Raw genomic sequence first — 25221 nt, 5'->3', positions numbered from 1 at the left:
ATTCGGTTGGATGTTACATATTCTAATAGAGAAAAATGCATCTTTAGGATGGATCATGTGATCTTCCTAGGGTTCAAAGTAAATGTAAAAGGGGTCCATGTGGTCCAAGAGAAAGTGGTGGCTATAAAGGAGTGGCCAACACCTTAAATGTGAGTGAGCTTTGATCTTTTCATGTCTTATCATTTTTTAGTTTGATACTCATATAACATATTATTTAATTTCATCATTGATTATGCAATTTCTTTTAACTTGGATGCATGAAATCTTTGATACATGTGATTATGCTCTGCATTATACTTTCACATATTTTATCTTGTAGTTGTGTCATCATAAAAAAAAGGGAGATTATTAAGATCAGACGAAATCAACCTCGTTTGATGAAGTTGTTTTTATGCTAACAAAATAATTATTTAAAGGAATGTGTATAAGCCTTTTACATAATACATGTGACAAGCTCATTGATCAGATGATAGATGAAATGGTGTTGAAATTCAGTCAAATATGCTAATCAAACAATATATGATATATATGGTAAAGTTGAATGGTCAGACAATACACGGGTGGATTACAAGTTATTGGTGTTGGGGCAAGGTGGCTCTAAGAGAGGAATGAATAGAGCTGGTAGACATTTTAAAATCTTTAATGCAAACATAAGATATGCAAATGAATGATCAAGATAGAGAAGAATGAAGATGAGGATTTATACGGGTTCACCTCACACCTTGAGGCTACGTCCAGTCTTTTATGCAACGAGTTTAACCTCTCAAGGTGCCCTTCTCAATCTCCCCCTAAGATAAAAAGCTCTTTCACTTTTTTTATTTCTAAAATTAAAGAATGGTAAGTTAAACACAAACTCATTATTTCGACTCTCATTTTTCACATGTTTTGTTGCTTTTTGAAGAAAAAAAAAAGATAACTTTCTCTTCTCTCACATGATACTAAAATATTAGTTTCATATTTTTTTATCTCATGAGTCTTTTGTATAGTAATTTTTTATGAACATAAAAGAAGAAGTTAAGTATTATGTGTTTTTCCATAACCCATTCTTAACTGAGTTGATTATCATAGAATGAACCATATTTTTTTGTATTAATGACAATGATTAAATGTATAAATTTCGAAAGTATTATTTTGGCTCCCAAAAAATTATCAAACAAGATCTGTTGTTGATCACAATTGAAAGTCAACACAAATAAAACAAATAGGGTAACCTAGATTTCTTTAAAAAGTGTCATACAATCACACACATTCACATCTCATCCATTCATCTAATGGACTTCATTCAATAATCAAATTATTCACTTAATGACATCACAACAAACATAATCAAGTGTCTAAATCTCTCAACCCAACTAGCTATCTCTCATGTCATAAAGAATTGACTTCACATCATCATAGTTCAATAAGACTCGTGTGTTGAATCAAACTAAGAGATCTACACTTGTCATACTACCTTCAGTGACACAGAGCTATATTTCATGAAGTTAAGTTCTCATATGACAAGGTAAATTGTTTATAACATATTATGCACAATTAATTATTTTTCACATTGTATGCTATCTCATGGAAACCAACATTTACTCTCACCACTTGATATTTTTATTTATGTGCTTAGTACAATCTCTTTTAGAATCCCAAATTTAGTACACTACTAACAACTTCTCAACATAATATTTCCTTTTTGGATATACCTATGTTCACATTATACTATATATCACATCTCAACAAAATTAACACATTCTCATTCAAACAAATATATACTTTTATCATTTGCCACAACTTAAAGAAGTTAAACATATTTAGAAATTCAAAACATTGATTTTCACTTACCCATATTATCCCTTCTCGTTCAACGAGCTCACCAGCTCGTCCAACAAGACAACTCTTAGAGTTTTATTATAAAAGGTTTGTCTAACAAAAGTACTCACTCACACAATGAGACACCCATGAAGGTTGCCTCGCTCAACAAGACCTTACTTGCTCAATGATCAATCCCTTCTAAGCTTTACGGATTTAATTAAATTAATTTCAATTTGCGAGAGGGTTTACTCACCTATCAACCAAGTATTGGGAGTTCTTACTTAACAAAATTTGCTCAATGACACCAGACTTGCATAGTGACCATGCGACCTATATCTCTTAAAATTTTTGATAAAAAGAATTTCACTTGCCTAGTAATTTACTATCCAATTGCCAAAGCCATGGGAGCCTAATTTAGAGGCTCACCTCGTAAGTAAAACAAATTGAACTCTCTAGATTTTAGAAACTTGAATTTTGCTCCGCCAATGGATGACTTGACCAACGAGCCTACATAATTTAGAAATCTTGAAAGATATATTAGTTTATCAAATTACCTTCAACTGGGTAGTTTTGTCCTTTTATCACAAGTAAATCATTTAGTTCTAAAATATTGTCCCATAAATGAATTTGACTAAATTGATTTATCAAACTCTATTCATTACTCACATCACACAACATTATTCAAATTCAACATCTCATTTTAATATTCAACAATCATCAGAAATCATCAAAAGTTCACCAAACAACTTATATTAAGTGTGGTGACCACATCACTTTATCTTCCAAAAAAAATGTAAGAATCTCTTAAAATCTTATAGAAAAGTCAGAAAAAAATAATAATAAAAAGCTTTAAAAGACGATGGTCTTTCTAAACTAAAATTTGAATAATCAATTTTTCTATATATAAACTCTATATTTTAATAATAAAATATATAAAATCTATCTTAAATAAATCACTTCTACTTTTATCTTTATTTTAATCTTCAAGGAAATAACATGTTAAAGTTGTTTACTTTCTCTTATTAGAGGTTATTTGTCATATGGAAAGGAAGGGGAGGTGGATTTATTACCATCTTATTCGTAAGGGAAAAAAAAAAAAGAGAATGAGTGAATGACGGCTTACCCTACAATTAATTGCAATAATTATGTAAAGAATCAAATATGATTCAAAATTAACTATTTTCGTAATTACATGTAAATTAAGTATACTTAATGATTACATACCTCCATATGATTACATTTTTAAGCATAACTGCTTATATTTAACTCAATCCGCGCTCTTCTATGCTCATTAATGAAATCACATTACAAATTTTTGATATTTCAAGTGAAATAAATGTATAGTTAAACAAATTATTTTTGTTAAGAAATAAATTATTTAAATTTAAAGTAATAAATAATTTTATTTATATATTATTTGTAATTAGGTTTTTTAATGAATTTTGTTATTGAATTATAATAATGTTTTAAGAAAAATTATTTTACATTTATACTTTAAATTTATACAAAAAACAAACAATCAAACATAATAAAAAGTATAATACATAACAATATTTTAGTATAAAATTATAATGTATACATGTAACATCCCATTTAATTTAATACGCGAAATTAAAGGAAGCGTCACATAAAGATAACATACTAGCGCAGTCCTGGAATTTAAAACTCAACTCCTTACAACACAAGGCATACCACGATGCCCAAAAGAAAACTGAATAAAAAGTTTACAAAATGTATATAAATCCAAGGACAAACAAATACATGGGCCACAGCCCTAAAGAAAAGCCCATAAAGAAAATTAAGCCCAGTCCACACGGACTATGCAGCGAAACCATCACCTCCCTATTGTCCACGGGTGTTCCTCGCATTTGCTCACACCAACAAGTTGATGATCATCGCAAAGGAGAGTACCATACAACAGGACACACAACAATAAAGTAGGGTAAGCTAGAGTACAATGGATTTCATTCATGCAATCAAATATATTTTCACAATTCCATAAACACATATCAACCAAGCATGTTAAGACTTCACAAACATTACACTAAGACATGGCTCGACTCATCCGGATACATATAACCTGGTCGGATTCAGCGGATGCTCGCACTTGTGGTGGATACCTCTGCTCACCCCCGAGCTATATGTTATAAATGTTACAATGAATCAATTTCCCTCACCACAAAGTTAGCCCTTAATGAATTTTAGGCCTCCTACTACTCTCACCACAGGAGTCAAGTGAAATAAATGTATAGTTAAACAAATTCTAGGTGAGACTAATTGACTCCTTAGAGTGTCAGGATGCAACCTTACCTTGAATCCTTACCAAGTTATACAGATGGGGCACCACCATAGACACCCACTAACAGGGGCCATGGAATTACGTCTCGACCAGTGAAGCACGACCCTAAAATCTCACCTAGAGATTTCAAGGAATTACGCACTGACTACAACCAAACATAATCAAGCAACCAATTAATAATTATCGCGCATATATACATACATATATGTCAACTCTCGCAACCAACCTCTTTCATATTCCAGATCAAACCAATACCATCACATCATGCTCCATCCATGAATTAGAATCTAAATCCATCTCATAACCATGCCACTTTCGCAACCAACCATTTCATGCTCATTTCATGCCAAGGATTTATTCAAGTTTGTCATTCATAACTCATACACCCTCCCACACATGCATATTATACCCTTCATGCCATTATACAATAACCCCATCAATTACATGCCAAACATAAAAAGGCAGGAAAGGAAACACCAAACTAGCGCGTACCCTCGTCCAGCTCCTCGCTCAGACCGAAAGGGTCTCGCCCAGGCGATAAGGATTCTCGCTCAGGGGAGCTCCCCTTCGCCTAGGCGAGAGCTCGATAAAACTCGGCATAAACAAACGCGCCAGCTCGCTTAGGCGAGCTCACCTCGCCTGAGCAAGGCAGTCTCTCGCTCAAAACCAAGACCACCCGCCTGGGCGACAGCTCGCGCAGAAGGCTTGGGCAAGCCTCCGCCAGACTCTCTTAGGCGATTCTGACTTGCCTAGGCGAGATTACCAGTTCTCGCCCTGATCTCACTTGCAGCAGATGCATTTTCAAATCCAAGCAATCATACAAAGTATTCCACGCACCAAAAATAACGATTAACCCATACAAACATCAAGCAAGCTCAAGAACAGGCCAAAAACAAACCCTAGCTTCTCGTACCTAGAAAAGGGTTAACAGAGGCCTTGACGGCATGACAGCAAGCACTGCAGCTTTAGGAATGAGCTAACGAGCTGAAAACAGAAGGAAAACGGAACCAAGGGACAAATTATCGAAACCCTAACTAGGAAATACAAAGAAAGATCGATGGAAAACCATACAAGCTAGAAAGAGGCACTCACGTGGAGTAGGAGCTGGGTTCGAGTTAGCTCGAAAAGGCTTAGGGCAAACCCTAGCAGAGCATCCTGTGAGAGTAAAGGAGAAGGTGACAGCTGGTTCTGTGAAAGAGTGAGAGTGGAAATGTTAGGGCAACTTGGGATAAGCTTTATCCTTTGGGCCAGCTCTTTGGCCCATCAGATTTGGGGCAACCCTTTTTGTTAATGGTTACAAAAAGAATAGGGTATTACAATAAGTAAATAAATAAATAAATATATATATATATATATATATATATAAAGTTAATATTATTATTCATTGTTAATTTAAATTGATCTTAAGATTTTTAATCATTTTTTTTTGTTCGAAATAAAGTAAAATTCAATTGAGTGTTAATTTGATATTAGTGATTTTTATTTTACACGTATAAAGCTATATTAAAAAATTAATCATTCTTTAAATTATATAATTTTATACAAATTTATTAATAAAAAATTAAATATTATTTTCAATTTTATAAATTATTTACTACATAATTTATCATTTTCTAAATTCAATTTATATATTTTTTTGTTTTTCATTATAAAAGAAGGCATTTTGGTAAATAATTATACAATACAATTAATTTAATTTCTTTCTCATATCACATTCATTATAAATATTTCACTCATTCTTCTTTAATTCAAACAATCTTACTTTCTAGCCACTTTCCTTCCTTTTTTTCCCTATCCAAAAGCAATCATATCAAAAAATTTCAATCATTGTTAAGAAATTCAATGACTATTTCTTTTATTTGGAAACCAAATGAAAACATAAAATAAAATAAAAATAAGTCATATGTAAACATATTATTTAGGTTTTAGTTGGGAAATTAGTCTTAATCAAACCTTTCTCACCCCTTATAATTAATTTCCAAAGCTTCACAGTTTGTTGAGAATAAGACTCGAGATTAAAGTTTTATGCATAGGTAATTTGATGTCTAGAAAATAATTAAGAATAAATAACTTTAAATTCATGTTTATAAAAAATAATTAAAAATAAATGTAATTGAGATATTTTTTCAAAAATTAAGATTTGATTAATACTTTTTCAAAAGTAGATATCAAATCTAATACATCTAAACAAAAATGGGTATCATCCAACTAATTAAACCTAAAAACTAATTATTATGAAAGTTTACATTGTTACCTTAGCTCCCTAAACCTGAATGTAGAGGATAAAAATAGAAAAGAATGCAGGAAAGTTAAGGGGACAAAGATGTTGGTGAAAGGGGAGAATGAAAGGATATAATGAAATGTTGTTAAAGTTGTTAGGGAGAGAGAGGTTATGATTGATTAAGGGAATGCACATGGAAATTTGGGTGTTGCTATATTCTATTATATTCTATTCTAGGGATACAGAAAGTCTACCTAGTATTCTAAGATGCCATTGAATCGGAATATTCTTCATTCATTCATTCATACAAGTTGACCTAATTTTGCTACTTGGACTCAGATCATAGGGCAAACCTTGTCGGAGAATATGCATAATTTGATGCCTTTTGCTCAGTTTTCCGAGTCATTTTCAACACACTATTACTGTTCATCACGTCTTTTTTTCTCGCACTTAAAATATTTGATTTCGTTTCTTCTTCCTCCAGATCAAACCACTCTTCAAATTCTTAATTGTTAAGCTGTCTAGTAAATATATATATGTAAATTTTATTTTACAAATTAATTTTATTATAAGATTGGGTTAAAATTAAAGTTAATGTTTTAAGAAAAATATTTCATCAGCAAAGAAATGAATAGTGCAATGATAATAATAATAAGTTGATGAAAAGTAAATGATGTATGAAGTCCTATAAATTGATTAATTTTGTTTTGTCTTCACGTTGAAAGTTTTTATTTATTTGTTGGCATTTACTGAAAAAAATTACTTAATAGATTATTTTATCGCTTCACTCTTATACTTTTCAAATTTTGTCACTTATTTTTTTTTTTCACGTTTTTATCATTAAATATTTATTTCTATAACGAATCTCATTGTTTTACAAAATTTTTATGAAAATGGAAATGTATTGCGAAGAAAAAGTTAACAATATAAAATAGAATCGAAACCATATCATCTTTGAAAAATGAAGTTGATGATGCAGCGATGGTTTTGTTTTCTAAATATTTTTTTAACTTGTCATCGCTTTTAAAAAATTATAAAGTCATTAAAAGTTGTGACAATGGCAAACCAATAAAAACTTAAAATAATAATAAAAATATACATTATATATATATATATATATATATATATATATATACTAGAAATTGGTTTTATATTATATTAAAAATATATATTTTAACTTTGACGTGAAACTAGAATTCGTTCATGTACAAAATTTTGATACATTTTGATCCTAAACTTTAAAATTAAAATGATATAATCTGTTTAACTTAATTATGTTGAAGCGAGAAAGTGTCAAACAGTATAAACAACTCAAATGTTATTATGAAACATGTTTGACATGTTGAAAAATATTAACATAATTGGATTAAAAGAAATATATTCCTTCATTTTTAAAGTTTAGGGACCAAAATGTGTCAAAGTTTCGAACATGGACGAATTCTAATTTCTCATCAAAGTTCAGGGACTAAAAACATATTTAACCCTTTTATTTTACATTCATTTGTGAATTTTTAAGTTAAAAAACTCGTACCTATCTAAAATTTATAGGGTTTTTCAACTTCTAATAAAATCCTTAATTAAGAAAAGATGAGTCCAATAACTTGTACTAATATTGAAATAAAAAATAAATCTTTCCAGTATGAGTATGACACTTTCTCTAGTCAATGGATGAGTTTCGTTAAAAGTCATTTTTACACTATTGATGCTTCTACTTCTTTTATTAGACATCTCAAAAGGTTTCTCTCTTGTAATTAAAGATCTCTTCCTTTTACGTATTTGGGTGTGCCAATTTTTGTGAGGGCTCTTGAACAGTGGTGTTTTAGTCTTTGGTTGATAAGTTTCGTAATAAGCTTGATTCTCTGAAAGGGAAGTTGCTTATGGGAAGAATTCATCTAATAAATTCAATAGTTGTTTGCTTGTTGTCTTATTTCTTCCTAATTTATAAGTGGCCTATTAAACTTATTCTTAAGGTGGAATAATTGATTCAAAATTTTGTTTAGACTGGAGATATACAAAATAGAGGACTGCTAATTGTTAAATGGTCTATCTTGGTGGTTTTAAGTTGAATGGTGATTTATAGGTTACTAATATTCAAAGCGAGAATAAAGCCTATCTGATACATTTAGCTTGGGAATTTGCTTATGGTAGCATGACTTGGATTGAAGTCATGCTTATTCGATTTCTTAAGTCTAAGTATCAGAAATATTTGTTCTTTAAATTGTTGTAAATTGTCATGGTATTAAAAGTGCATACGATGTTGTTCTTGAAAATACTTTTTGGACACTAGGTAAGGGTGATTGCATTAACTTTGGAATGATCATTGGTGCTCTAACATTTGCATATCTAAATTGTCTATAATTCCTTATTTTGATAGAATAAGGTTATACTTCATTGTTAGTTTGGCATGGACAAGTACTCATCGAAACTTTCCTTCTTTTGTTGTCAATTTATGTGATTATTCTTCTTTAATGGTTAATGAGAATGAGGATGTGCCTAATTGGATTTTGGAATATTCTAGTGTGCTTTCTCAAAAAATGAAAAAAAAAATACTTTTCTAGTATGGAATGTGTGGATTGGAGGAACTTGATTTTGTTGGATGATGTGTCACCAGCTAAAACTTTGGTTCTTTGAAAGTTGTTATATGGTTGTTTACCAATTGATTTGGAGGTTCAAAAAGGAGTGATTTTATGCTTTATTTTTTCTTTGTGTTGAAATAATTTTGAATATTTTCCTAATTTGTTCTTTCATTGTTCTAGGATCCAATTGTGTATCCTTCTACTATTTTCCAAATTAAGAAGTTGGTGCGTATAGCTGAAAATCAATCTAAGAAGCATATGAGTAATATTGTCTTTAATATTTTGATGTTGAAATATTTCAAAGCTTTGATTGGTTTCATTTATGGACGTAACATAGAAAGTTCCATCAACTAATTGGTTCAAGGTGAATAAATATTGTGCATCTAAGGGTTGTCCAGGTTTAGTTTCATGTGTTAGTGTTTTTAGAGGTAGTCGTATGAATATATGCATAGTTTTTCAGCCTTTTGAGGGTGCAAACTTCTATTTTAGCTATGTTTATGGCGATCATTAATGGTTTGAAGCATGCTTGGAGGGAGGACTATCAGAGACTTTGGTTGGAGAATGATTCTTCTTTAGTTTGTGATGGTTTTTTTTATCAACGAGTGATTCCCTGGAGTCTTAGAGGGAGATGGTGACGATGCTTGCACTTTTGTAAGCATGTACAGTTCAAAGTTTCTCATTTTTTTCATGAGAAAAATCATTGTGCTAATAAGTTAGCTAATTTATCTTTGATTCATAGAGAATAATATGTTTTTTAATGTTTTACCATCATGTACTTATTTAGATTTTTTCAAAATAGGTATAGTTTGCCTATGTTTCGTGAAGTGTAATTTTTTCATGTGTTTGGTATGTGTTGAAAAAAGAAGAAGATGGACATCTTGCTTCAATAAAGTTTTAAAATTGATGACTTATGGAGAAATGTTGAAAACTTAATTATGATTCATGAATAAAAGTGTTGAAGACGTAAAGAATGCTTGGAATCAAGATTTATTTTAAGTTCTTATAATTTGGGTTGTTGAAGTCATGTAATATATGTATGTCATTTAAGATAGTAAATATAAACGATCATAAGCCAAAAGATAGATCCCAAGCAATAATGCATTAAGAAGTTCAAGAGAGAGTCTTTGCTTTAGCAATTAACACTCAAATAATTAATTATTTTTAGTGATAATTAATTATCTCAGTGAAAAGTGACTTTCGAGTAAAGCCTCTATGATAATCGATTATCAGTAGTAGTTGTGACTTGACTCTCTAGTTTCTTGACCTAATTTCGAAATTGGCTTCTATAAATAGGGTGGTAGGCTTTCATTTGAAGATACAAAAGTTAGAGAAGTTTAAGTGCTTGAGAATTCTATGTGAAAAGGCTTTGAAAAACCTAAGTTTGAGTAGAGCAATAACTTTCACCAAATGGGTTCTTTTGTGATTGAGTGTTGTTGTAGTTGCTAGGAGAAGTTATTCATCCTTTGTGTAATTCAAAGGAAATGTTCATTTCTTGTGGACTCAAGGAAGGTGTTTCTTCATCTCTTGGGTGATTCAAGAGAGATGTCTTCATCCTTTGTAGGAGTCAAAAGAGGTGTTCATCTCTTGTGAATTTCAAAGGAGGTGTCTTTCATCTCTTGTGGCTTCAAGCGACGTGTTTTCTTTCTTAAATTATTCTTACTCATATTTGTAATCTAAGTTTATTCTTAGTGTTTAAGTTAATCCCTCTTTAGAGAGATTAACAACTAAACATAGGGTCTTTTGATTTCAACCAATATAAAATACCTTGTGTCAATCTTATCTTTCCCTACTCATTTTAATTAATTGTTGTTATTATAAAGGAAAATATTTTAATTGAACTTTCATATTAAAAAGGAAAAAATTTTAAAGCACATTTTGTATTAAACAAAACAATTCACCCCACCCTCTTGGCTTTTTGTCCAAACCCAAATATTCCACTGCGCGATTTTAAATTGGTATCAAAACTTGCTTTGATAGTTTTTAAATTAAGTTTCAAAATAGTTGGACAAAATTAAATATTTGTCAAGAGTACGTTTATTAGCAGACCTCCACTTTTTGTTTGGGAAAATTATCCTTTTTTTGGAAAATAAGATTGCAAATATTTTTAGAGTCTGTTGATAGAGGTATTTGGGATGCTATTATAAAAAGGTATTTTTGTTCCTAATATTATTGTTAATAATGTGCAGGAATCTAAGCCTTTTTTTTGCAATAGAGTGTAGAAGGAAATAGAAGGGTTCAATGTGATGTTAGGGCCAAAAATATTATTTCATTTGCTTTAACCCTTGATGAGTTTTCCTAGATCTCTATTTGTAAGAGTGCTCAAGAGATGTGGAAAATTTTAAGAGTAACCCTTGAAGGCACAAATGATGTAAACCGACAAGACAGAACTCACTGATTTAGGATTACGTGATGTTTCATATGCTAAAAGGGGAAACAATATACGATGTGCATAAAAGATTCACCCACATTGTCAATCATCTCTCTAGGTAAGGTAAAAATGATGAACTTAATATAAAAATTTTGAAATCTTTGAATAGGTCTTGGCAACCTAAGGTCACGACCATCATGGAATTGCAAAACCTTGAAACCATGACAACTCTTTTTGGTAAGCTAAAAGAACACAAGCTTGAATTTGGAAGGTTGAATGATGAAGAGGATCAAGGAAATAAAATGAATATTGCCTTTAAATCTAAAATTTTCAATGGAAAAAATCAATAAGAAGATGATGACTCTGATTGTGACGATATAAACTTAATGCTGAAAATGTTCACAAAGTTTATGAAGAGCAAATGACAACATAAAAATCATAAAAAGAAGAACCAAGGTTCTTCTCCAAATTTCCAATACTACGGTTGTGTAGATTTGGAGCATGTCAAAATAAACTGCCCAAATGTTAAGAAGAGAGAAAAGAAGAAGGGCAGAAAGTTCTTCGAGAAAAAGAAATGGAAGGACAACAATTCCAGTTGCTCATCAAGCTTTAGTGACTTGAATGAGGAAGTCGAGCTTTGTTTATTAACTAAAAAATTAAATTCTTTGCATATAAAATTGAAATAAAAAATAAAGTTTTACAAAAGAAATTTAAAAACTCTCTCTTAAAGAAGAAATTTTGAAAAATAAAATTTCAATGTTAGAAAGTAAAGAGATTACAAATGTTGAGTGTGCATCTTGTAAAAGCCATATATTTGACATTAGCATTCTTGGAAAATTACTTCAAGATGCAACTAAAAATAAAAGTATTAAAAATTTAATGTTTAATAAAAAAGGATTTCAATAACAACAAGCAAGCTCCTAAGAATAAAAACAGAAGACCACGTAGGATATGGGTAGAAAAAGGTAAGTCTTATTCTAGGAATATAAATTGTGTAACATGTTTCTATTGTATGCAAAAGGGACATACTTCTAACAAATGTAGAATCAAACATTTTGATGTTCCTAATAGAAGATATGCTGAGATTCCTATTATAAAGTAACTTGTCTCTAACCACAAAGGACCCAAATAAGTTTTAGGGGACCTAGTAACTTGTCTCTTAGTAAGTTCTATAATCTTAGAAAAGATTTAGGCATATTGGATGTTAGTAATGTGTCTTAAATTGTGAAAAGTGATATTTTTTTAATTGATTTTTGGAAATCACCATGCAATAATCGATTATGTCATCCGAAAATTGAACATTGATTGAATTAAAATTTTAGGATGTTATTTGTAATAATCAATTATTTCAAGTCATAATCGATTTTCATTGTGCAATAATCAATTATTGTGCTAAATAATTGATTATCTGAGGTTTTGGAAATTTTTGAGAAAAAAATGATAACTAATGATAATCAATTATTCTGCAAAGTTGAATATGAAAATTAAATTTTTTACCTTTTGGATGAATTTTTCAAACATTTTGACTAAGATGTGTCAAAATTTATAGTAGTGTCTAACATGAAATATTTTTCTACGGTAGCCTATTTTACATACCTACGTACAATTTTTTTTTTCTCAACTAGACCCTATATTGCAAATACAGTTATTTATTTATTTTTGTTTGAGAAATTATTACTTTTTATTTAGAAAATTATAAAAATAAATATTTAAAACCATAGAAATATAAAAATTTTGTTTAAGAAAAAATTATAATTACAAAAAAAATATATATATAAAATAAAAAATTTAAAATATAAGAAAATATCAAATTTTTAATTGAAAATTACAAAATAGAAAAAGTATTCAAATTTATTAAAAACTTATTTAGAAAAAATATAAAAATAAAAGTTGAAACTTTTCTATGCAACTTTTTTATTTTATTTTTAAATTTTAAGAAGTTTGAGTATTATATATTTTTTCTTTTTTTAATTAATATTTTGAAATGTTTTATTTATTGAAAATGATTAAACATAAGTTTAAAGTTTTTATAGTGTAATGTAAATTTTGTTGTTTGAAAATTAGTTAGGAGTAAAATATTAAAAGAATAAAAATTAAAAAATTCAAATTCAAATCCAAATTTGATAAATTTTTAAGTTATTCGTTATTTAAATTAAAGTTAATAAAGAGTCAAGGTTAGAATTCGTAGACCAAAATCTGACTTGAAACAAAGTCTGTTATTCCTTTAAATGTTGTCGGCAGAGTGTGCTATGTTGGAAAAAGAAAAAACTCTATATGTCATATGTAAAAAAAAAAAAAAAAATCAAAATTCTACAGAAAATAATTTAGAGAAAAAATATCTTAACAATTAAATTATTAAATTCAAAAACACTAAATCCTTAAAAATATTTCTTTACAATTACAATAAAACAACAATAAAAATAATCAAATTTATTTCAAATATTCTAAATTGATATATTTTTAAATTTCTATTTTTATATTTGTTCTAAAATTAAACGTCTTAAATAAATTTTTATACTTTTTTGTCGTTTCAAATTTTCTATTAAAATATTATATATTTTTCTATATTTTTAAATTTCAATTTTCATATTTGTTTTCTAAGTAAATTTTTTTTAATAAATTTTAATACTCTTTCCTATTTTAAAAAAGTTTATAAATCTCAATCAAAACATTCAATATTGTTTTATATTTTTACATTTATATTTTTACTTTTTTTCTAAATAAAATCTTTTAAACAAAATTTTATATTTCTAAAATTTTAAATATTTATTTTTTTATTTTTTAAATAGAAATTTATATTTATTCACACAAAAGTAATAAAAAAATGTATATCCACAGTGAAAAAAAGTCTAGTTGAGAAAATAAAATACATATAAATCTAGTAATGATAATAAATATATGAAAGAGACCACTGCAGGAAAAAAATCGTCTAATATAACCTTAGTTTTCTATGTATACATCCTCAATCTTACGAATTATATATGGGATTCCTTACAGATTTAATTGGTAATCCTGAGCTACTTCAACTTAATATTTATTTTTCATTTATCATTACATAAATTTTCTTTATATATATATATATATATATATATATATATATATATATATATATATATATTATGTTTAGTGACAAACACAGTGAGATAATAGGTAGAGATGAAATATTCTATCGGTATTTTATAGGGTTGCAAAGTAAGTTAATCTAGTGTATATTAATTGATTCGTTATAGATCAAGTTAAAAGTCATTTAATAATTTGGTAAGTTAAAAATGTCTCAAAATCCTCTTTTTATTCTACCCTAATTTTTAAAGGGCTGCCCCTAATCTAATGGGCTTAAGGGCTGACTCATAGGGTGTCCAAGGCCTTAAGGCAGCCAAACTCCTCTCATTTCTGTCATTCTTGTAGAAACAATACTCTCACACTCTCCTTCTCCCCATAGAGGCCCTGCTAGGGTTTAGCCCCAATCTTGGTCAAGCTAACTCTAAGCTCAGCTCGTCTTCACGTAAGATAAACCCCAACCCCTACTGGTTCCTTTCAAAGTTCTTTTTGGTATTTTTCCACTAGAGGTCCACTTTAGTAACCTCGTTCCTGTTCTGTGCTACTGAATCTAGTTCTTAGATATGCTCTTGGAGCTGCTGGTCCCGTTGGTTTAAGAGTCGAAGCCCGATATTAGCTCCTTTCCAGGTAAGGGAAGCTAGAGTTATGAGTTTTAGTCTATTTTTTGTCTGTTTGGAAGTTACTTGATGTTTGTATAGTCTGTACGTTGTTGTGAATGTTTGGATTACAATGTGTGGTTGTATTGGTTGTGAAAATACAACTGTTGCAGGGAAACAGTGGCGAGATCTGTTGTTCTCGCCTAAGCGAGACCGACTCGCCCAGGCGAGACTGACAGGGACAAATAAGGGTGACATTTACGAACTCTCGCTCAAGCGGAGTGCTCTTGTTTTGAGCGAGGCATTGTCTCGCTCAGGCGAGAGACGCTCGCCTAAGCGAGAAGACGTGAAAGCCTTGGGGTGTCACTGCAGTTTAGCCCAGACGAGGAACCTTACCTTTGGGCGAGGGGTTGTCTCGCTTAGGCGAGGGAGGGTCGCCTAAGCGAGTGTGCGAGAATCTCCCAGGGTCTCTATTGTTAGGAATACAAGTGTGAGTCTAAGTCCCACATTGACCAGAATTGAGAAAATAGAGCACTATATAAGAATAAAGACCCATAAACCCATTGCCTTAAGGTTTTGGGTTGAGAGTGGTGTCAATATCTTATGTGGTTGGGCTCAGATCTCATTGGTGATACCTCCTCCTTAAAAACCTGACATCTATCACGGTCTCGCCTAAGCGCTGTAGCTTGAGCGAGGGAACCCCTCTCGCCTGAGCAACCTGACATCTATCACGGTCTCGCCTAAGCGAGAGCCTGTAGCTTGAGCGAGGGAACCCCTCTCGCCTGAGCGAGGGCTTTTGGCTTAAGCGAGGTCCGCTGCAAGCCATGCTATTTTCTTCGCCTAGTTGTTGTGAGTTGCTCAATTTATTCGAGACGTAATTCCATGGTCCCTGTTAGTGGGTGTCCATGGTGGTGCCCCATCTGTATAATTTGGTAAGGATTGAAGGTAAGGTTACATCCTGACAAGTCACTCCTAGCTTAACTCAAATATTCTTTCCACAAGATACTCTTGGCTCAATCAAATATTCTTTCAAAAAGTTACTCTAGATTTAACCCAAGTATTCTTTTAACAAGTCACTCTCTTGACTCAAGATAAATACAATGTCTTTGTAATAAAAAGATAATGATTTGTGTTCACTAGAGATGCTAGTATCTTTAGACATATATAATATTTATGCTCTTTTTACTAGTTTGCTAGAATGAACACAAACAATATTCTTATAAACTTGTTATAGGACAGGGAAAATTCACCAGTTTCAACAGTTTGCAAACAATGGTGTTAGGTTTATAAAGGAGGGGGTTTCACTGGGGAGAACAACACCAATGAGATCTGAGCCTAACCACATAAGACACTGACACCACTCTCAACCCAAAACCTTAAGGCAATGGGTTTATGGGCCTTGATCCTTATATGGTGCTCTACTTTCTCATTTCTGGTCAATGTGGGACTTAGACTCACACTTGGATTCCTAACAAATGGTTATTCTTCATATGCGTTCTTCTTCAAGGAGTGTGAATATATTTGGCAAACATCGAAACTTTAACTTCAATCTGAAGAGATATTTGAAAAAGCCTGTATTTGGTGTAATTCTCATTTAGGAGTATACTGTGAACTTGCATCACAAAATGAAACTTCAGAAATAAATGTTAGCTCATTATCTATTTGTTCTTATCGTATTATTGTCACCAATCACGTATCAGACGTAATAAAAATGTATATATGATGTTTTATCATTTGTTGAATGAAGCACTCATGATATGTACAACGTCTATCAAACACATCTTCATGTTCTAAGTTTTATTAAGCACTTAATCAAAATAATATGGTGTTAAAATTTTGCTTTAACAGAAATAGTAAATAATTACATCAAAAGAGTGATGAAAAAAATAATAATACAGGATTATTCTTTTGTAAGTTATAGAAGAGCACACCTCTAACTAAACTTGAATTTATTTAACCACAGGTTAAGTAACACGAATTCAGTTGGATTCATTTAAAAAAAAAGTATATATTTTTAATCTTTCCCAATTCAAACCCATAAAAACCTGATTGTCTCACAAATTTAAATTCATGGCATCTCTAATATTTTATAAAAAGGGATAATAGTAAGTCCCTCAACTTTCATTAAGTCTACTCATAATACAATTTTATCACTAAATTTAACATCTTTTGATAGTGCACATTTCTTTATGAAAACGTTTTGGCATATGAATAAAGAGAAACGAGAAAATGGATAATTTATCCTCTCACTCTTTTTTTTTAAGTTGTAACATACACTGTAGTGCAATACTAACTTTGCATCTTTCACAAGTCAAAAAGAACATTTTCTCCTAATTATGTAAGCTCATGGACACTAGTACCAAACTTAATAAAATGATGCTATTAATAGCCTTATATACAAACGTTAAATTTTATATATCCAATTGATAGATTGTTTTATTTTTTATGAAATGAATAAAGTTTATAAAATTTCAAAAATTAAAGAATATTTTTTACATTTTATTATAACAAAGTATATATTATTTTAATGTTGGTAATTTTTTACTATTTAAAATAAATAAATATATAATAATAAAAAGAAGAAGGAGGAAAAAAAGTATGTTTTTCATAGTTTTAGTTTTGTACTTTCAAAATAATGAATTAATTCTAAATTTTTTAAGAAGTAAATTTATTCATTCTCTTAATTTTGTGATGGTAAAAAATCATTATTAAATAAATGTTAAATTTAAATTCATATAGTTTAAAATTGATTAAAATCTGATGACTTTATCAGAACTATGTTTTTAAAGAGTATTATGAAGGGCCAAGGAAAAAAATGTATATAATATGTATTTAGCCATAATTTCTTATTTGAGGAAGGTGTACTAAAAAAGTTATTGTTGAAAATTAAGGATAAAAATGAGTTCATTATCTCATCTAAGGTATTATCTTGTATAGTGTTGGAAGTATCACATTGGTTAGAGATAAGAAAATTTCATAATATATATAAGTGAGGTGCAAATCTCACCTTATAAGTCGATTTTTGCACCTTACAAACTGATTTTGTAGGGTTAGTTAGGCTTAAAGCCCACTTCTAACATATTGACTTTAACTTTTTTGTTTTTATTGTTTTTCTTAAAAGAAGCTTAGGCAAGTTAAGGAAGGAAAATAAATACAAGTTAATCTTGACCTTATTTCTTAATAAGATATGAGATTTATATGGGTATGAAATAAATAACAAGTTTCTCATTCGAGGATAAAGGAGGTACGAATGACCTAGAACTTCATCCCATGTAGATGACATCCGTAAAATACTTTTACGGTCAATCATCATATTCATATTATTAATTACTTTGATATGATTCATATATAATCCACAATTTTTATCCCTAATTTCTCTTTAAAATGTTAACTCCTTAATTTTTAATTATTCACAATTATGGTTGTACCACACCTAGCCAAACTCAACCAAGTAAGTAAACGATACATATATGCCAAGGCGGTCAAGTAGTTAGCCTAGGCCGAGTTGGTCTAAGCCTTACCAGATTAAACCGATAGCACAAACCGTCGAGGAAAGTAGTCAGCCTAGGCCGACTACTCCAATATACTTAGTAAAATCGAAGCCCCCCGTGTTCAATAGGTCCTAAGGGCCCAAGCCCACTTACAGCCCAAACTAAAGCCCAAGCCAGGGCCTAGCCCATGGCATAATCAGACATAATTAATGCTCTATAAATACACGTTGACCCCAGTAATTAAAGGTACGCATTCATTAATCACTGATTTGACCTTTTGAGAGTTTTGACTCACTTGAGCTTCGGAGTCCCTTCTGCAGGTAACCCCTCATGAGTCCAAACCGACATGTACCAACCGGGAAGAGATAGCGGACTACATGGGTAAGGTGACGCTTGTGCCTAACTTATCTTGTTTGTTCTCTGCAGGAACAATGGTCTTAACTTTCTTCTCAATTATGATCCCTTAGTTTGTTATTCATAACTTTGCCCATTTTTCAATTTAATATATTAAATCATTATCAAAGTACATTTATGCAAGTGCTACTCATTTCAGTCTCATGTAAGTAACCATTGTCATGTTTTTTCTACCCATTTTATTGTGTCATATCTAAAATAACAAAAAAATAATGATCAAAAAGCTATAAAAGTAAATACTAAATATTAAATATTAAAAATTCAAGAAGTAAAATTGCAAAAAGAAAATTAACTAAAATAATTTATTTTTATAAAATATAGACATGAAAATTATACTTTATTCTTAGGACTCATATAATAAATAAAATGTTTTGATGTGCTTTCTTCTTTTTTAAGAACGAGGTGTCATCTCCTTTAATGTTCAAGATACAAACTTCTTTTCACTAGTGCAGAATGGGGTTTTTAACTCGCCTTATAGGCCTCGGTTACTGCGGGACCGAAGCCTATAAGGAGGCGGTGGCATTTTTGAAATTTTTCTTAGCATTTTGCCTCGGGTCCCATATCAACCGAAGCATATAACCAGTTTTATGCTTCGGTTCTCAACCAACCGAAGCCTATAACCCATCTGTGGCCCCCACATTTCCAAAACTGCCACTGACAGCACACTTTTTGGCCTCGGGTGTCAAAGGACCGAGGCCTATAATGGAAGATTTGGCCTCGGGTGGAGCAGAACCGAGGCCTATAACCCATCTATGGCCCCCAGATTTCCAAAACTGCCACTGACAGCACACTTTTTGGCCTCGGGTGTTTACAGAACCGAGGCCTATAGTCCTTTCTGCCTCGGGTGTTTACAGAACCGAGGCCATATCCTTTATTTATGTTCCCAAATCGCGCGAACCCTCACTGTTCATCATCTTCTCTCTCGCGACCTTTCCATCAGCGACCTCCGTCAGCGACCTCTCCATCGCCCTCTCCATCGCCGATTGCGCCTCCGTGCACGAAGTTTGGGTCGCCGGTCTTGCTCCGCCACCGAACAGCAGGCGAAAAGGAGGCAGCCACCGTCGCGCCACCGTCGAAAAGGAAGCAGCCACCACCGTCGCGCCACCGTCCAGCTCTCGTTGCGGCCTCCGTCGCGCCACCGTCGCGCCACCGTCGCTCCTCTGTTGCGGCCTCCTGCGCGCCACCGCTGCGTTGTGCGTACGTCGCGCCCCCTCCGTCGTGCATTCGTCGCCCCACTTCGCCACGGTTCCCCACAGCCACCTTGCACTGCTGCTCGGTGTGACTGCTCCGGCGAGTATCTTGCGCCTCGTTCGCCAATTCTGTCCGGGGTAAATTCAAAACGCGTTATTTTTTTTTCGTGTTGTATATTTTTTTATGATTTAGGTAATTGTTTTGCATTTTGATGAGATTTTTGGTTGATTTTTGCGTTTTTCTTTTGCTATTTTTACGGTCTCTTATTTATTTTATTACCTCTTATAGCTCTTGAAGACCTCAGTATCGTGGGTGTGCATCATCTTCCATTGTCATTCAATTTTCACGCTCCCAGGTTCTTAATTCTATTATTTTGTAAGATTTTGTTGTTTATTATGTATTAGTAATATGTTATATATATGTATATATGTGGTTTATTATTTACTTAAATATTTGTTTGATTTGTGAGTTCGCCTTAGTTTCCCGTTTGAGATTCAATACGAAAATTATGTATTGTTCCCGAATTTTCATGTTGAAAAAACTACCTTTTTTTTAAATTAGATATAAGGGGATACAATACTAATAATTTAAATGTATTGAATCTTGAATTGTCCGATTGGACAGTTTAAGAAGATTAATCACTTTCTAGTAATTTATTAGTGCATATATATATATTTTAAAATAAAGATCTTAAAATTCATGAATATTTGTCAATTGTGTTTTGTATTGATCTTCGGGTGCATATTTGATTGTGGTTTATAATCACTTTCATTTCGTGTATCCTGAAGGCCAATGCGAAATGCTGGCAAAATTTCGTGAAATTTAAGATTTGTATTTTAAAAGTAATATGTACCAATAAAATAAAGAAAGTGAATCTTCTTAAATGAGATAGAAAAGAAAAAATCTAGGCCCCCACCTTCTGAGGGTGAAGATACTAAGCCTCCTTCACCACCATCACGTCATCAGAAGTGGAAGTTAGCCCGTTTACGCTCATCAGGCAACTACACTTCTGACTCTGCACGAGAAATCTCTGAGAAAATTGTAAGATACAATTCTTATCTAAATTGCTCGTTCATGTTTTATATTGTATTTTGATTTATAAATGTTTTTGTTACCTTGTAGGATTCGTTGGTTGAGCAGACCTCTCAAGGAGGATTCATTCCAGAAGGTCGTCATGACATACTTGCTGCTGCAATTGGACGACCTGAGCACCCTGGACGTGTGCGTGGTGCTGGATCAGGAGTCGGCATACGCCAATTTTTTGGTTCCTCCTCTCGTCAGTCTTCATGCAGTCATGGTGCTGATTATGAACAAAGACTAAAGGAAATGATCACGGCGCAAGTGAGAGAAGAACTAATGCGCCAATTTGAGCATTATGGCATTCGTTCGCCAGTGGATCATCCGCCAGAACTAGACCCATTTGTGCCTCCCACGGGTAAATTTGTTTTCTATAAGTTATGAATTGAATAAATGATATTTAATAAAGTAATTGAATAACATTAATAAATCATTGGCTCTAACAGGTAGAAGCGGAAAGGGGAGTTGTTCAGCTCCACCCGGGGATGACATGGATGACACTCATCCATGTCAACTATATATTTGGGATGGTACAGAGAAGACACTAGTGGCTCGTGGAAAAGTATTTGAGGCAGCCACAGTTCTTCATGGCATGGAGTTATCAGAGGATGAGGTTAAGGTCACGGTAGAGGAGGTTCTCATGCCGTATGCTTTAGTTCCTGTGCCAACAGATGAGGTGTATACTGTGGCACAGGCATTCCAGTGTTTCCTCGCCTGGCCTAGAGATTTGGTTGATACTGACCCCCCGGTACAGACTCTTAAACCCACAAATATACTACATTTTTAAGTTTACATGTTTATTATATTCAAACTTAAATTATATTCCATTTAAACTGAAATTGCATCAATATAGGAAAAACCTCAATCAAAGAAGATTCTTCTCTCTTTGGATGATCCTCTTGGTGCATTGCTCCAACTTGCAGAAATCATAGCTGATAAGCCGATGCAGGTTCCTTGGGATGCTAACATTTTTGGGAGAGATCTTGACATCCCACTTTATTTGCATTCCCAAGATGTCTTGGAGCTTGCACGAGGACAAGAAGAACTCAATATTACCATTATTCAATTATGGATGATGTAAGTCTTTTAGTCATTATATATAGTTATTTGATATATTTATGTATTTACTTATATCAAATCAATTTTTGGTTTAGGTATCTGTCTGGTGTCACTGAAACTATGGGCTGAATGATGTATATGGGTTTATAGACCCCCAACTCACCCATGAAGGCAACAAGTTTGATGACATTCAAGCATATGTGACCAAATGCTTTCAACGTGGAAAAGAAATTTATTTTGTCCCTTATCTTGCTGGGTAAGTCATTTTTGTTAACTTATGAATATAATAAGTCATTTTAATGCATAACAATGAATTTATTTTCTTATCAGGCGTCATTGGCAGTTACTTGTGGTTTCCCTAAGGGAGAACCTTGCTGTGTGGTTTTGCTCTTTGCATCGCCCTCCCCCCAACCATCTTAGACAAGTGATAGATTGGTAAGAACCTCAATATCAATCTTATGAATATGACATGTTATATAAAAATATCCTAACTTATTCCCTATATCATAGTTCAATTGCTGCACATAACATGTTGTTAGGGAGATCAACGGCTAAGGCAAAAGGTCTTGTATGGTGTTCTCTCCAGGTTTGATATTTCTATCCATATCTTCATGATTGTTTGCTTGATTTTCTTCATTAATTAATTGTAACGTTGTTAATATAATGTAGTGTAATAGACAAACCGGCTCATATGAGTGCGGTTACTATATAATGCAATGGATGACAACCACTGTGCGTGCTCGTATTACAATAAATTGGGAAACGGTAATATATATTTGAATTAAAATGAATACTTTGCAATATTTCCTTTTTATATACTAACTTAACTTAATCTATTATTTTGTAGACATTCAAGAGTCCTGCAGCAATTCCCGCAAAGTCCATCAAGTTTGGTAGGATAGCATGTGCCAAATATATAATTGAAATGTACAATACTATTGATTAGAACATGTATCTTGATTGTAAATGATTTGTAATTGTCTTTTAAATGAATTTGAATTGTGGATGTGTTTTAAAATATTTTGTTCTGGTCTATTCTGGTCTGTGCTGGGTGCTGAACAAAATTTGCAGGTTTAAATGTGGGAATAACACCAAAACAGAAACTGCATTTAAAAAAAAACAGAGTATTAGGCCTCGGTTCATACCAGAAACGAAGCAAAAAGGGTGCTTTTGGCCTCGGGTGCAGCCAAAACCGAGGCCAAAAGGGTATCGAATCTAAAAAAAAAAAAAAAAAACCCATATGGCCTCGGGTGCAACAAAAACCGAGGCCAAAAAAAGCCCATATGGCCTCGGGTGCAGCAAAAACCGAGGCCAAAAGGGTTATCGAATTTAAAAAAAAAAAAAGGCCCATATGGCCTCGGGTGCAGTGAAAACCGAGGCAAAAGGCAGGGTCTATGGCCTCGGTTGCACTGAAAACCGAGGCAGAAGCGCCCTTTATGGCTTCGGTTCTTAACCGAGGCCAAAAGCTATGACCTTTTGGCCTCGCCCCAATATGCTTCAGTTCCCGAACCGGTGCAGAATATTAAAAACAACCGCTGCCAAAGGCCCTTCCTGCACTGGTGTTTGTTTGTTGGGATCACTGGAGTAATGTGTATTGGGACACTAAGGTTAGTTAGAGAATAAAATACTAAATGTGTAATCAATTAATAGTGTTAATGGATGGAACAAAAAAATATGAGAGGATACTTCTCTAAATATTGGTGTATTTTTATATTTGTGTTTTTGTGAACAATTAATGTATGCATATGGGAGTATCACACATTGATGGGATTTGTTGCAATTCAAAGATTGTGCAAATGAGAACATGGCTGAAAAAGTTCTTCTGAAGAATTCTTTTTTTTTTTTTCTTGTTTAATAATAGATGTGTGTGTTCGATTTTCTTTAGACTATGGGTGGTCGTGAGTTATAAACGTAACTTTGGACAATTGAACCAAGTAGTTGGGCGTTGTTGTAATTTTTTAGATTTTGTGTGTGACTTTGCATATGAGAGCAATGTCTCAAATATTTCTACATTTTTATAGTATAAGATCAAGTTATTTGTCCGATGGTTGTCATTAGTAGGTGATGATTACATTTTTACTCACATTTATAACATCTCACATTTGTTTTATTGGAGTGTATTTGAGATTGGTTTAACTAGAATTTTTTCAATTTGTATTATTTAAGCTTCAATGAGAATCGGTGGTAAAAATAATGTTTAATCCTTGATAGAGGTAGACGAGTCTAACTAGACAAGTCTCACTAAAAACTTTAATCTATGAAGTACGATTTAAGGGATCATATATGTACTAGGTGACTTTAATGACTGAATTCACACATACTCTATGAATGTTTTAATATCTGTTGATAATTAAATTATTATCTTTTATTGAAATTCTTGTTTGTTTGCTTTTAGCAATCTTTTGTATGCTTAATTCAAGAGGTTAAAAAATATAAATATAAAACAAATAAGCTTGAAGACATGAGAAATGCTTAATGAATTAATCATATTGTGCTTACATCGTCTGTTCTTTTTTAGTTATAATTTTTTATCTTGTTTTTGAACAATTGTTGATAATTTGATCCCGATTTCTAATTAAAGTTCTTATTAATTTGTTAAATTTTAATGATCTCTTGTTCACTTAATTCAAGAGGTAGAAAATATAAATCTCAAACATAGATGTTTGGAGATGCAAGAGATACTTAATGAATTGAATGATGCTTGTTTGATTATTTCATTTATATTTAAAATTTGGATGAAGGATAATAATATAACAGTCGGTTAAGAATTTAACTTTGAATGAATTGGGAAATCCATTTATCTTTTATTGTTTTATTCATTCTTTTAAACATCGTCTATATCAACAAAATTCCTCGTTTTACTTTATTGTTCTTTCTTAGTTTTGACTTTTGCAAACGTCCTTTGAAATCAAGTTTACTAAATTGAAATTGAATTCATTAGGATACAATTTTGGACAGACTAACCTATCAATACTTAATTTCTATTAACTTTTCATGCACTGTATACATTTTTGGACTTTCTATTGGATGACCTACTCCTACATTAGATGTTTACTAATTCATTAGGTTACC

This window comes from Vigna unguiculata, chromosome 10, assembly GCF_004118075.2.
Source record: "Vigna unguiculata cultivar IT97K-499-35 chromosome 10, ASM411807v1, whole genome shotgun sequence".
NCBI lineage: Eukaryota > Viridiplantae > Streptophyta > Magnoliopsida > Fabales > Fabaceae > Vigna > Vigna unguiculata.
Note: the sequence above shows the minus strand (reverse complement) of the source record.